At 32.7% G+C, this 14,151-nt stretch overlaps 1 long non-coding RNA gene across 1 annotated transcript; it reads left to right on the top strand.

Moving 5' to 3' along the window:
• The first annotated feature begins 10,122 nt into the window (after nt 1-10,122).
• On the top strand, nt 10,123-12,948 carry LOC129350361 (uncharacterized). The gene is made up of 2 exons (XR_008603729.1): nt 10,123-11,439; nt 11,503-12,948. It is a non-coding gene; the product is annotated as an uncharacterized LOC129350361 (long non-coding RNA).
• Nucleotides 12,949-14,151: the final 1,203 nt, after the last annotated feature.

The following is a 14,151-nucleotide window of genomic DNA, read 5'->3' as shown; positions in this document are numbered from 1 at the left end:
ATTATAAGCATCCTCTGGTAAATGAACAACCAGATACTGATGTCTCTCACCATATGGACTTCAGGAGATGACTGGGGGATGATAAACTGTGACCTACTGGTTGGGTTCTCTCTGTTCTCATGTTTCTTACATGTTTGTCCCCTGACAGCCGGGTCCTAATGTTTTTTGAGCAACACACCATACTATGACATTTTTACAATGATGGTTCTACTATGGAACCAGTTTGACATGTTCAGGTGTTCTTTGTGTGAAAACTCAGAGATTTCAGGTATCAGAAGGTGGTTTTCAACCTTCTTTGTTAACTTTCTGCTTCAACTTTAAATTAAATTTCCTTCACTAAGCCAGCCCTCTGGACTTCCAGTAAGCTGTGTTCCTATTGGCTGTCCAGGTGGCTGTGTTCCTATTGGCTGTCCAGGTGGCTGCTTGGTGTTATCAGGAACACCTGAGCAGCTCAGTGTCTTCCTGCTTTATTTAGCTGCAGACAAACATTTCCTCTGCTTCTCTTCACCACTGAACCAGGTTTGGCTCCATTGCTTTAGTTTGTTCTTTAGGCGTTGGCTTGCAGCTTCCAGCAGTAAAATTGTCTTTAATGTGTTTCTTGGTGTGTTTTAGGGCTTTGTACTGGATAGTTGTCTTGGTAAATGTGGTTCTTTAGCCACAGTTAGCACATGGTGCTAATGTGTGCAGTGATTAGTGGATTTGGTACAGCTGAGTTGTGTCTTTATCTTGGCTGTAGTGAGTCTTTAGAGGTTTTTGGTCAGACACATTCTGTATTCTTGTTTGAGAACCAACGTTGGTTGTCCAGAAGGTAAGAGTTCCTGTCCTGATTCTCTGTTCTCAGAGGTTCTCTGGTAGGCTGCAGGAGACTTTAGCATTTGGGTTGTGCTAGTTTGGTTTTTGTATGGTTTCATTTGGATGACTATCTTGAGGCCCCTCCATGTGGTTTAGTGAGGTTTTCTGTAACAGTTCTACAAAGCAACCTGCAGCAGAAGAGACTTTGAGAGTTTTTAGGAAGTTCTGGAGACCAGACTTTAGAGCAGCAGAAACATTTGTCAGCAGTTTGAGCAGGAGAAGGTGAGCTTCAGAGTAGAAATGAGACGGAAACCTTCTTGACCCGTGTGGTGAGGTCCTGTACCAAGAGTTTGAGCAGGTTGTGAAGAGTCTGTAGTTCTTTGGTCTGAAAGCACAAGAAGAGTCGACTCATTAAAGGAGAAAACAGGAGATATTGTTGGTTCTTCTGTCGCTCTGCAGTTTCCTTAGACTGAATATCAAGTTTATATTTTAAATGATTTACCATGTGAGCCCAAGAAGACTTCAATAAACTCCCTCCATCCCCTGGACACAATAGATTTTATTACCATGTTAAATCTTTTTTTTTTTTTTTTTTTTTAAAGTGTTTTTGAGTTTTAATCATAGTTTTAGCATAGTTTTTTTTCTCTTTGCTTGTTTAGTTTTGTCATCTGTGTGAAAGGTGCTAAACAAATAAAGTTGAATTGATAAAGTGAATAGTTGACTAACTCATGATTGTGACAACAGAAGTATTTTGATTGTGATTTAAGGGTTTATTTCATTTTTAAGGTTGGGGTTAAAATCTTGACAGAAAAAGATTAAAGAAATAAACTACATAACAAAAAGCAATTAAATCAAAGGCAAAAAAATACAAGAAAACTTTTTAAAAGTTTTATTATTAAAAAGATTTAAGAAATTTAAGATGTAATTTTCTAATTAAACATTGAATTTTTTAATTAAATGTTTTGTCTTTTTAAAGGTTTAATAATCTAATGAAATGTTTTGCATTTTTTTTAAATGTTTAATATTCTTCTTGTTTAATTGTATTTTTTCAATGTTTAATTATCGGAAATATTTTATTTGTAATTTTTAATATTTGTATTTTAAAAATTGTGTTTAATTTCATAGTGACATGTATTGTATCTTGTTGAATTATCTCATTCAATATTTTGTCTGTTTAATATAATTTAATTGTATTTAATGTTTAATTCTATTAAACAGACAAAATATTGAAAGATGAAAAATGATGATTTTTTTTTTCAAAGAAAACCTTTCTGGAGTGTTTTTCACGGCCTGCTTTACATTATTTCATCATATGGCACATTTTTACAACATGTTGAAAAATCACATTTTTTTTGACACTATGGCGTTTTTTTGCGCCAAAATTCATGATGATTTTTTTTTTCAAAGAGAACCTTACCATAGTGTTTTTCACGGCCTCCTTTACATTATTTCACCATAAGGCACTTTTTGACAACATGTTGAAAAAATCACATTTTTTCTCGACATAGTATACTATGGCGTTTAGTTGCGCCAAAATTCATGATGATTATTTTTTCAAAGAAAACCTTTCTGGAGGGTTTTTCACAGCCTGCTCTACATTATTTCATCATATGGCATGTTTTCACAAGATGCTGAAAAATGACATTTTTCGACAGCATACTATGGCGTTTTTTGCGCCAAAATTCATGATGATTTTTTTTTTCAAAGAAAACCTTACCATAGTGTTTTTCACAGCCTCCTTTACATTATTTCATCATATGGCACGTTTTTACAACATGTTGAAAAATGACATTTTTCGACATAGAATACTATGGCGTTTTTGTTGCGCCAAAATTCATGATGATTATTTTTTTCAAAGAAAACCTTTCTGGAGGGTTTTTCACAGCCTGCTTTACATTATTTCATCATATGGCACGTTTTTACAACATGTTGAAAAATCAAATTTTTTTTTCGACATAGTATACTATGGCGTTTTTTTTGCGGCAAAATTCATGATTTTTTTTTTCAAAGAAAACCTTTCTGGAGTGTTTTTCACAGCCTGCTTTACATTATTTCATCATATGGCATGTTTTCACAACATGTTGAAAAATGACATTTTTCGACATAGTATACTATGGCGTTTTTTTTGCGCCAAAATTCATGATGATTTTTTTTCAAAGAAAACCTTTCTGGAGTGTTTTTCACGGCCTCCTTTACATTATTTCATCATATGGCACGTGTTTACAACATGTTGAAAAATCGCATTTTTTTTCCGACATAGTATGGCGTTTTTTTGTGGCAAAATTCATGATGATTTTTTTTCAAAGAAAACCTCTCTGGAGTGTTTTTCACAGCCTCTTTTACATTATTTCATCATATGGCACATTTTCATAACATGTTGAAAAATTACATTTTTCAACATAGTATAGTATGGCTTTTTTTGCGGCAAAATTCATGATGATTTTTTTTTCAAAGAAAACCTTTCTGGAGTTTTTTTCACGGCCTCCATTATTTCATCATATGGAATGTTTTTACCACATGTTGAAAAATCGCATTTTTTTTCCGACATAGTATACTATGGCTTTTTTTGTACCAAAATTCATGATGTTTTTTTTTCAAAGAAAACCTTTATGGAGTGTTTTTCACGGTCTCCTTTACATTATTTCATCATATGGCACGTTTTTACAACATGTTGAAAAATTACATTTTTCTATGGCGTTTTTTTTGCGCCAAAATTCATGATGTTTTTTTTTTTCAAAGAAAACCTTACCATAGTGTTTTTCACAGCCTCCTTTACATTATTTCATCATATGGCACGTTTTTACATGTTGAAAAATCGAAATTTTTTTCCAACATAGTATACCTTGGCGTTTTTTTGTGCCAAAATTCATGATTTTTTTTTTTTTTTAAAAGAAAACCTTTCTGGAGTGTTTTTCACGGCCTCCTTTACATTATTTCATCATATGGCACGTTTTCACAACATGTTGAAAAATGACATTTTTCAACATAGTATACTATGGCGTTTTTTTTTTGCGCCAAAATTCATGACGATTTTTTTTTCAAAGAAAACCTTTCTGGAGTGTTTTTCACGGCCTCCTTTACATTATTTCATCATATGGCACGTGTTTACAACATGTGGAAAAATCGCATTTTTTTTCCGACATAGTATAGTATGGCGTTTTTTTGTGGCAAAATTCATGATGATTTTTTTTCAAAGAAAACCTCTCTGGAGTGTTTTTCACAGCCTCTTTTACATTATTTCATCATATGGCACATTTTCATAACATGTTGAAAAATTACATTTTTCAACATAGTATAGTATGGCTTTTTTTTGCGCCAAAATTCATGATGTTTTTTTTTCAAAGAAAACTTTACCATAGTGTTTTTCACAGCCTCCTTTACATTATTTCATCACATGGCACGTTTTTACATGTTGAAAAATCGAATTTTTTTTCCGACATAGTATACCTTGGCGTTTTTTTGTGCCAAAATTCATGATTTTTTTTTTAAAAAGAAAACCTTTCTGGAGTGTTTTTCACGGCCTCCTTTACATTATTTCATCATATGGCACGTTTTCACAACATGTTGAAAAATGACATTTTTCGACGTAGTATACTATGGCGTTTTTTTGCGCCAAAATTCATGATTTTTTTTTTTTCAAAGAAAACCTTTCTGGAGTGTTTTTCACAGCCTCCTTTACATTATTTCATCATATGGCACGTTTTCACAACATGTTGAAAAATGACATTTTTCAACATAGTATATACTATGGCGTTTTTTTTGCGGCAAAATTCATGACGATTTTTTTTCAAAGAAAACCTTTCTGGAGTGTTTTTCACAGCCTGCTTTACATTATTTCATCATATGGCATGTTTTTACATGTTGAAAAATGACATTTGTCGACATAGTATAGTATGGTGTTTTTTTTGCGCCAAAATTCATGATGATTTTTTTTTTCAAAGAAAACCTTACCATAGTGTTTTTCACAGCCTCCTTTACATTATTTCATCATATGGCACGTTTTTACCACATGTTGAAAAATCGCATTTTTTTCCCGACATAGTATACTATGGCATTTTTTTGTGGCAAAATTCATGATGTTTTTTTTTCAAAGAAAACCTTTATGGAGTGTTTTTCAAGGCCTCCTTTACATTATTTCATCATATGGCACATTTTTACAACATGTTGAAAAATCGCATTTTTTTTCCGACATATACTATGGCGTTTTTTTGTGCCAAAATTCATGTTTTTTTTTTTTCAAAGAAAACCTTTCTGGAGTGTTTTTCACGGCCTCCTTTACATTATTTCATCATATGGCACGTTTTTACAAGATGTTGAAAAATTACATTTTTCTATGGCGCTTTTTTTGCGCCAAAATTAATGATGTTTTTTTTTCAAAGAAAACCTTTCTGGAGTGTTTTTCAAGGCCTCCTTTACATTATTTCATCATATGGCACGTTTTTACAAGATGTTGAAAAATTACATTTTTCTATGGCGCTTTTTTTGCGCCAAAATTAATGATGTTTTTTTTTCAAAGAAAACCTTTCTGGAGTGTTTTTCAAGGCCTCCTTTACATTATTTCATCATATGGCACATTTTTACAACATGTTTGAAAAATCGCATTTTTTTTCGACATAGTATAGTAAGGCGTTTTGTTGCGCCAAAATTCATGATGATTTTTTTTCAAAGAAAACCTTTCTGGGGTGTTTTTCAAGGCCTCCTTTACATTATTTCATCATATGGCACGTTTTTACAACATGTTGAAAAATCGCATTTTTTTTTCGACATAGTATAGTATGGCGTTTTTTTGTGGCAAAATTCATGATGATTTTTTTTCAAAGAAAACCTCTCTGGAGTGTTTTTCACAGCCTCTTTTACATTATTTCATCATATGGCACATTTTCATAACATGTTGAAAAATTACATTTTTCAACATAGTATAGTATGGCTTTTTTTTGCGCCAAAATTCATGATGATTATTTTTTCAAAGAAAACCTTACCATAGTCTTTTTCACGTCCTCCTTCACATTATTTCATCATATGGCACGTTTTTACAACATGTTGAAAAATCGCTTTTTTTTCGACATAGTATACTATGGCGTTTTTTTGCGCCAAAATTCATGATTTTTTTTTTTTTCAAAGAAAACCTTTCTGAAGTGTTTTTCACGGCCTGCTTTACATTATTCCATCATATGGCCAAAATTCATGATGTTTTTTTACAAAGAAAACCTTTCTGGAGTGTTTCTCATGGCCTCCTTTACATTATTTCATCATATGGCACGTTTTCACCACATGTTGAAAAATCACATTTTTTTTCCGACATAGTATACTATGGCGTTTTTTTTTTGTGCCAAAATTCATGATGTTTTTTTTTCAAAGAAAACCTTTCTGGAGTGTTTTTCACGGCCTGCTTTACATTATTTCATCATATGGCACATTTTTACAACATGTTTGAAAAATCGCATTTTTTTTCCGACATAGTATAGTATGGCGTTTTTTTGTGGCAAAATTCATGATTTTTTTTTCAAAGAAAACCTTTCTGGAGTGTTTTTCACGGCCTCCTTTACATTATTTCATCATATGGCACGTTTTTACAACATGTTGAAAAATCGCATTTTTTTTCCGACATATACTATGGCGTTTTTTTGTGCCAAAATTCATGAAGTTTTTTTTTCAAAGAAAACCTTTCTGGAGTGTTTTTCACGGCCTCCTTTACATTATTTCATCATATGGCACGTTTTTACAACATGTTGAAAAATTACATTTTACTATGGCGTTTTTTTTTTGCGCCAAAATTAATGATGATTTTTTTTTCAAAGAAAACCTTACCATAGTGTTTTTCACGTCCTCCTTCACATTATTTCATCATATGGCACGTTTTTACCACATGTTGAAAAATCGCATTTTTTTCCCGACATAGTATACTATGGCATTTTGTTGCGCCAAAATTCATGATTTTTTTTTCAAAGAAAACCTTTCTGGAGTGTTTTTCACGGCCTCCTTTACATTATTTCATCATATGGCACGTTTTTACAACATGTTGAAAAATCGCATTTTTTTTCCGACATATACTATGGCGTTTTTTTGTGCCAAAATTCATGAAGTTTTTTTTTCAAAGAAAACCTTTCTGGAGTGTTTTTCACGGCCTCCTTTACATTATTTCATCATATGGCACGTTTTTACAACATGTTGAAAAATTACATTTTACTATGGCGTTTTTTTTTGCGCCAAAATTAATGATGATTTTTTTTTCAAAGAAAACCTTACCATAGTGTTTTTCACGTCCTCCTTCACATTATTTCATCATATGGCACGTTTTTACAACATGTTGAAAAATCGCTTTTTTTTCGACATAGTATACTATGGCGTTTTTTTGCGTCAAAATTCATGATTTTTTTTTTCAAAGAAAACCTTTCTGGAGTGTTTTTCACAGCCTCCTTTACATTATTCCATCATATGGCCAAAATTCATGATGTTTTTTTTTTTTACAAAGAAAACCTTTCTGGAGTGTTTTTCATGGCCTCCTTTACATTATTTCATCATATGGCACGTTTTTACAACATGTTGAAAAATGACATTTTTCGACATAGTATACTATGGCGTTTAGTTGCGCCAAAATTCATGATTTTTTTCAAAGAAAGCCTTTCTGGAGTTTTTTCCACAGCCTCCTTTACATTATTTCATCATATGGCACGTTTTTACAACATGTTGAAAAATGACATTTTTTTTTCGACATAGTATACTATGACGTTTTTTTGTGCCAAAATTCATGTTTTTTTTTTTTTTTCAAAGAAAACCTTTCTGGAGTTTTTTTCACAGCCTCCTTTACATTATTTCATCATATGGCACGTTTTTACATGTTGAAAAATGAAAATTTTTTTTTGACATAGTATAATATGGCGTTTTTTTGCACTAAAAATCATGATGATTTTTTTTCAAAGAGAACCTTACCATAGTGTTTTTCACGGCCTCCTTTACATTATTTCATCATATGGCACGTTTTTCCAACATGTTGAAAAATCGCATTTTTTTTCCGACATAGTATACTATGGCGTTTTTTTGTGCCAAAATTCATGATGTTTTTTTTTTTTTCAAAGAAAACCTTTCTGGAGTGTTTTTCACAGCCTCCTTTACATTATTTCATCATATGGCACGTTTTTACCACATGTTGAAAAATCGCATTTTTTTTCCGACATATACTATGGCGTTTTTTTGTGCCAAAATTCATGATGTTTTTTTTTTTCAAAGAAAACCTTTCTGGAGTGTTTTTCACGGCCTCCTTTACATTATTTCATCATATGGCACGTTTTTACAACATGTAGAAAAATTACATTTTGCTATGGCATTTTTTTGCGCCAAAATTAATGATTTTTTTTTCAAAGAAAACCTTACCATAGTGTTTTTCACGTCCTCCTTCACATTATTTCATCATATGGCACGTTTTTACAACATGTTGAAAAATCGCTTTTTTTTCCGACATAGTATACTATGGCGTTTTTTTGCGCCAAAATTCATGAATTTTTTTTTCAAAGAAAACCTTTCTGGAGTGTTTTTCACAGCCTCCTTTACATTATTCCATCATATGGCCAAAATTCATGATGTTTTTTTTTTTTTACAAAGAAAACCTTTCTGGAGTGTTTTTCATGGCCTCCTTTACATTATTTCATCATATGGCACGTTTTCACCACATGCTGAAAAATCACATTTTTTTTCCGACAGTATACAATGGCGGTTTTTTTTGTGCCAAAATTCATGATGTTTTTTTTTTTCAAAGAAAACCTTTCTGGAGTGTTTTTCACGGCCTGCTTTACATTATTTCATCATATGGCATGTTTTCACAACATGTTGAAAAATGACATTTTTCGACATAGTATACTGTGGCGTTTAGTTGCGCCAAAATTCATGATTTTTTTCAAAGAAAACCTTTCTGGAGTTTTTTTCACAGCCTCCTTTACATTATTTCATCATATGGCACGTTTTTACAACATGTTGAAAAATCGCATTTTTTTTCCGACATAGTATACTATGGTGTTGAGTTGCGCCAAAATTCATGATGTTTTTTTTTTTCAAAGAAAACCTTTCTGGAGTGTTTTTCAAGGCCTCCTTTACATTATTTCATCATATGGCACATTTTTACAACATGTTTGAAAAATCGCATTTTTTTTCGACATAGTATAGTAAGGCGTTTTGTTGCGCCAAAATTCATGATTTTTTTTCAAAGAAAACCTTTCTGGAGTGTTTTTCACGGCCTCCTTTACATTATTTCATCATATGGCACGTTTTTACAACATGTTGAAAAATCGCATTTTTTTTCCGACATATACTATGGCGTTTTTTTGTGCCAAAATTCATGAAGTTTTTTTTTCAAAGAAAACCTTTCTGGAGTGTTTTTCACGGCCTCCTTTACATTATTTCATCATATGGCACGTTTTTACAACATGTTGAAAAATTACATTTTACTATGGCGTTTTTTTTGCGCCAAAATTAATGATGATTTTTTTTTCAAAGAAAACCTTACCATAGTGTTTTTCACGTCCTCCTTCACATTATTTCATCATATGGCACGTTTTTACAACATGTTGAAAAATCGCTTTTTTTTCGACATAGTATACTATGGCGTTTTTTTGCGTCAAAATTCATGATTTTTTTTTCAAAGAAAACCTTTCTGGAGTGTTTTTCACAGCCTCCTTTACATTATTCCATCATATGGCCAAAATTCATGATGTTTTTTTTTTTACAAAGAAAACCTTTCTGGAGTGTTTTTCATGGCCTCCTTTACATTATTTCATCATATGGCACGTTTTTACAACATGTTGAAAAATGACATTTTTTTTCCGACATAGTATACTATGGCGTTTTTTTGTGCCAAAATTCATGATGTTTTTTTTTTTTCAAAGAAAACCTTTCTGGAGTGTTTTTCACGGCCTGCTTTACATTATTTCATCATATGACATGTTTTCATAACATGTTGAAAAATGACATTTTTCGACATAGTATACTATGGCGTTTTTTTTTGCGCCAAAGTTCATGATGATTTTTTTTTTTTCAAAGAAAACCTTTCTGGAGTGTTTTTCACAGCCTGTTTTACATTATTTCATCATATGGCATGTTTTTACAAAATGTTGAACACTATGGTAAGGTTTTCTTTGAAAAAAAAATCATCATGAATTTTGGCGCAAAAAAACCTAATAGTATACGATGTCGAAAACTGTCATTTTTCAACATGTTTTAAAAACGTGCCATATGATGAAATAATGTAAAGGAGGCCGTGAAAAACACTCCAGAAAGGTTTTCTTTGCAAAAAAAAAAAAAACCATCATGAATTTTGGCCATATGATGAAATAATGTAAAGGAGGCCATGAAAAACACTACAGAAAGGTTTTCTTTGAAAAAAAAATCATCATGAATTTTGGCGCAAAAAAACCGCCATGTCGAAAAATGTCATTTTTCAACATATTGTGAAAACATGCCATATGATGAAATAATGTAAATCAGGCTGTGAGAAACACTCCAGAAAGGTTTTCTTTGAAAAAAAAATCATCATGAATTTTGGCGCAAAAAAAACGCCATGTCGAAAAATGTCATTTTTCAACATGTTGTGAAAACATGCCATATGATGAAATAATGTAAAGCAGGCTGTGAGAAACACTCCAGAAACGGTTTTCTTTGAAAAAAAAAATCATCATGAATTTTGGCGAAAAAAAAGGAATTCTTCAAGGCGAAGATCGATCAGCTCTACAGCAGCATCTACAGCAGCATCTCCATGTGAAAGCTGACGAACCTCATTTTCCTCCAAGCTTCCCGACTCTACGAACTGCTTCGACCAGCGACCTGCAGTGGGACAAAGACGTGTCACCTGAGGCTTAACATGCTTTTGAGAAGCGAACCAAAACTGGCCCAACTGTAGAGGATTTGAAATGCCTAGATAAAAACAAATTAAACAAGAAAATTAAATACAATGCACATTGTCATATGTATTTCCTTTTGGGTCGTGCATTTAATCCATTGAAAGCGTACGTTAAAAAGATAGTTTTACCTTAGCTGACATTTAAGCAAGACTCTACATTATTATTTGACACAAATCTATCTCAATCAAAATTTTCATCATTTTTACTCCAAACATTTACTGGACTGATTTAAATATTAAAATCACTCCTTTCTAATCCTCTGCTGTACGTTCAAATCTGAGGCCTTAAATAGAGAAACACACAAGTATCTGTTTGAAGGAACTTCTGCAGAGTCCTGGTTCCAGAACATGATGATAGAATTATAGACAAACTTTAACAAAAGCTGCCTGAGAGTTTACAGGTTTTTATGTTAGATTTCTTCAGTAATTTAATGAGAGTTATCAGCAATAATCAAGTGTTCATTTGATGAACTTTATTTCCTCAAACATCCAGAACTGGAGCTCATATCTTTGGCAGGTGTAAAGTTTCTGCTCCTTCAAAGTTCACAACACAATAAATGAATTCCTAAAACACTCTCAATGCTGGAGAGCGTTTGTGATGCTGAAGCAGTGACCAGTTTTTCTGTTTCTTCTCTGGAGATGCACAATGAGGGACGTCTGCAGAGACTGAGAAAGTCTCACCACATCCTGACATGAGGGAAAAGACTTTATTGAAGACTACAATGAGAAAAACTATCAGACAGCAGACGGCTGCATTCAAGGTGAGCTCTGAACATTTGATCTGGAACAGGAATTCAATAACCACAGCATGAGCTTCATTTCAGTCTGTAGCTGCTGAATTCATGGATGAATCATCTGGCACTAGAGAGGAAGACCATCAAACATCCACGTCAGCTGATGGAGGTCCAAGAGTCTCACCCAACAAACAACCTACAGAGTGAAGACCTCGAACCTGATTGGACGGCCTCCTATTCAGCCACATGTGAACAAATGCCTCTATGTTGGTTTGTTTTCTAAAATAACATGACATGTTCAGGCGTTCTTTGTGTGAAAACTCAGAGATTTCAGGTATCAGAAGGTGGTTTTTAACTTTCTTTGTTAACTTTCTGCCTCAACTTTAAACTAAATTTCCTTCACTAACCCAGCCCTCTGGACTTCCAGTAAGCTGTGTTCCCATTGGCTGTCCAGGCGGCTGCTTGGTGTTATCAGGAACACCTGAGCAGCGCAGTGTCTTCCTGTTTTATTTAGCTGCAGACAAACATTTCCTCTGCTTCACCACTGAACCGGGTTTGGCTCCATTGCTTTAGTTTGTGCTTTAGGCGTTGGCTTGCAGCTTCCAGCAGTAAAATCGTCTTTAATGTGTTTCTTGGTGTGTTTTACGGCTTTGTACTGGATAGTTGTCTTGGTAAATGTGGTTCTTTAGCCACAGTTAGCACATGGTGCTAATGTGTGCAGTGATTAGTGGATTTGGTGCAGCTGAGTTGTGTCTTTATTTTGGCTGTAGTGAGTCTTTAGAGGTTTTTGGTCAGACACATTCTGTATTCTTGTTTGAGAACCAACGTTGGTTGTCCAGAAGGTAAGAGTTCCTGTCCTGATTCTCTGTTTAAAGAGGTTCTCTGGTTGCAGGAGACTTTAGCATTTGGGTTGTGCTAGTTTGGTTTTTGTACCGTTTCATTTGGACGACTATCTTGAGGCCCCTCCATGTGGTTTAGTGAGGTTTTCTGGAACAGTTCTACAAAGCAACCTGCAGCAGAAGAGACTTTGAGAGTTTTTAGGAAGTTCGGGAGAGCAGACTTTAGAGCAGCAGAAACATTTGTCAGCAGTTTGAGCAGGAGAAGGTGAGCTTCAGAGTAGAAATGAGACAGAAACCTTCTTGACCTGTGTGGTGAGGTCCTGTACCAAGAGTTTGAGCAGGTTGTGAAGAGTCTGTAGTTCTTTGGTCTGAAAGCACAAGAAGAGTCGACTCCTTAAAGGAGAAAACAGGAGATATTGTTGGTTCTTCTGTGGCTCTACAGTTTCCAGTTTCCTTAGACTGAATATCAAGTTTATATTTTAAATGATTTAACATGTGAGCCCAAGAAGACGTCAATAAACTCCCTCAATCCCCTGGACACAACATATTTTATTACCATGTTAAATCTTTTTTTTTAAAAAATATGTTTCTGAGTTTTAATCATAGTTTTAGCATAGTTTTTTTTCTTTGCTTGTTTAGTTTTGTCATGTGTGTGAAAGGTGCTAAACAAATAAAGTTGAATTGATAAACTGAATAATTGACTAACTCATGATTGTGACAACAAAAGTATTTTTATTGTGATTTAAGGGTTTGTTTCTTTTTTAAAGTTGGGGTTAAACTCTTGACAGAAAAAAGATTAAAGAAATTATCTACAGTAACAAAAAGCAATTAAATCAAAGGAAAAAACATTTAATACAATAAAACTTTTTAAAAGAAAATTGAACATTAAATACAATTAAATTATATTAAACACACAAAATATTTAATTAGATAATTAAAAAGATGATACAAAACGTAATTATGAAATTAAACAAATTTTTTAAAACAAAAATACTAAATATTAAAGAAGAAATATTTTAGATAATTAAACATATAAAAGTACAATTAAACAAGAATATTAAACATTTAAAAAAATACAAAACATTTAATTAGATTAAACCTTTAAAAAGACAAAATATTTAATTAAAAAATTAAATGTTTAATTAGAAAATTAAATCTTAAAGACAATAAAACTTTAAATAGGAATTAAACAGAAAATACAATGAAGCATTTAAAAAGAAAATTAATCATTAAAAGGTGGTAAAACATTTAAAATGAAAAACCTTAAAGATTTAATGAAAAAATTAAACATTGGGAAAGAAAAGGAAATTTTTCAAACAAGCCGATAAAACATTTGGAAAAAAAAACAAAACATTTAAAAGACAAAACATTTTGAAATCAAATCAGACATTAGAAAAGAATAAAAGGTGAGAAAAGAGCAAAACTAAACATTTAAGAAGAATCAAACTAAAGACAAAACATTTGAAAAGACACCAGTTAAACTTTAGAAGATCAAATTAAACAGAAGAGACAATAAAACGATGAAAAAGAGCAAAAACACATAAAAGTCTTAAAGCGTTTTCTAGTCTGAAATGAAAACATCAAGTTGTTTCTTCAAACATTTCCTCTTTCTATGTTCTTGGTTTGATTGTGGACAGATTTACTAAGAACTCATTTCAGAAAACTGCTTTCCAGATAAAGTCTACTAGTAGTTGAAGGCATCGATCAAACTAATGTTAACTTCTGATCTCCACAAACTTTACTGTTCAGTGAAGAGAATCAAAGTTTGTTGAGGATTTCTAAAAAACCCACAGGTGAAGGTCTGAGAAGAACTCAGATGGATAGTCTAAATGTTAACTTCTGACTCATGGTCACAAGTTTTAAGGCTTCTGTTAACCAGAAAGTTCAAACTAACAGAGAA

The sequence above is a fragment of the Amphiprion ocellaris genome, chromosome 13 (genome assembly GCF_022539595.1).
Source record: "Amphiprion ocellaris isolate individual 3 ecotype Okinawa chromosome 13, ASM2253959v1, whole genome shotgun sequence".
NCBI classification, from domain to species: Eukaryota; Metazoa; Chordata; class Actinopteri; family Pomacentridae; genus Amphiprion; species Amphiprion ocellaris.
Note: the sequence above shows the minus strand (reverse complement) of the source record. Positions and strands in the feature narration are given on the sequence as shown.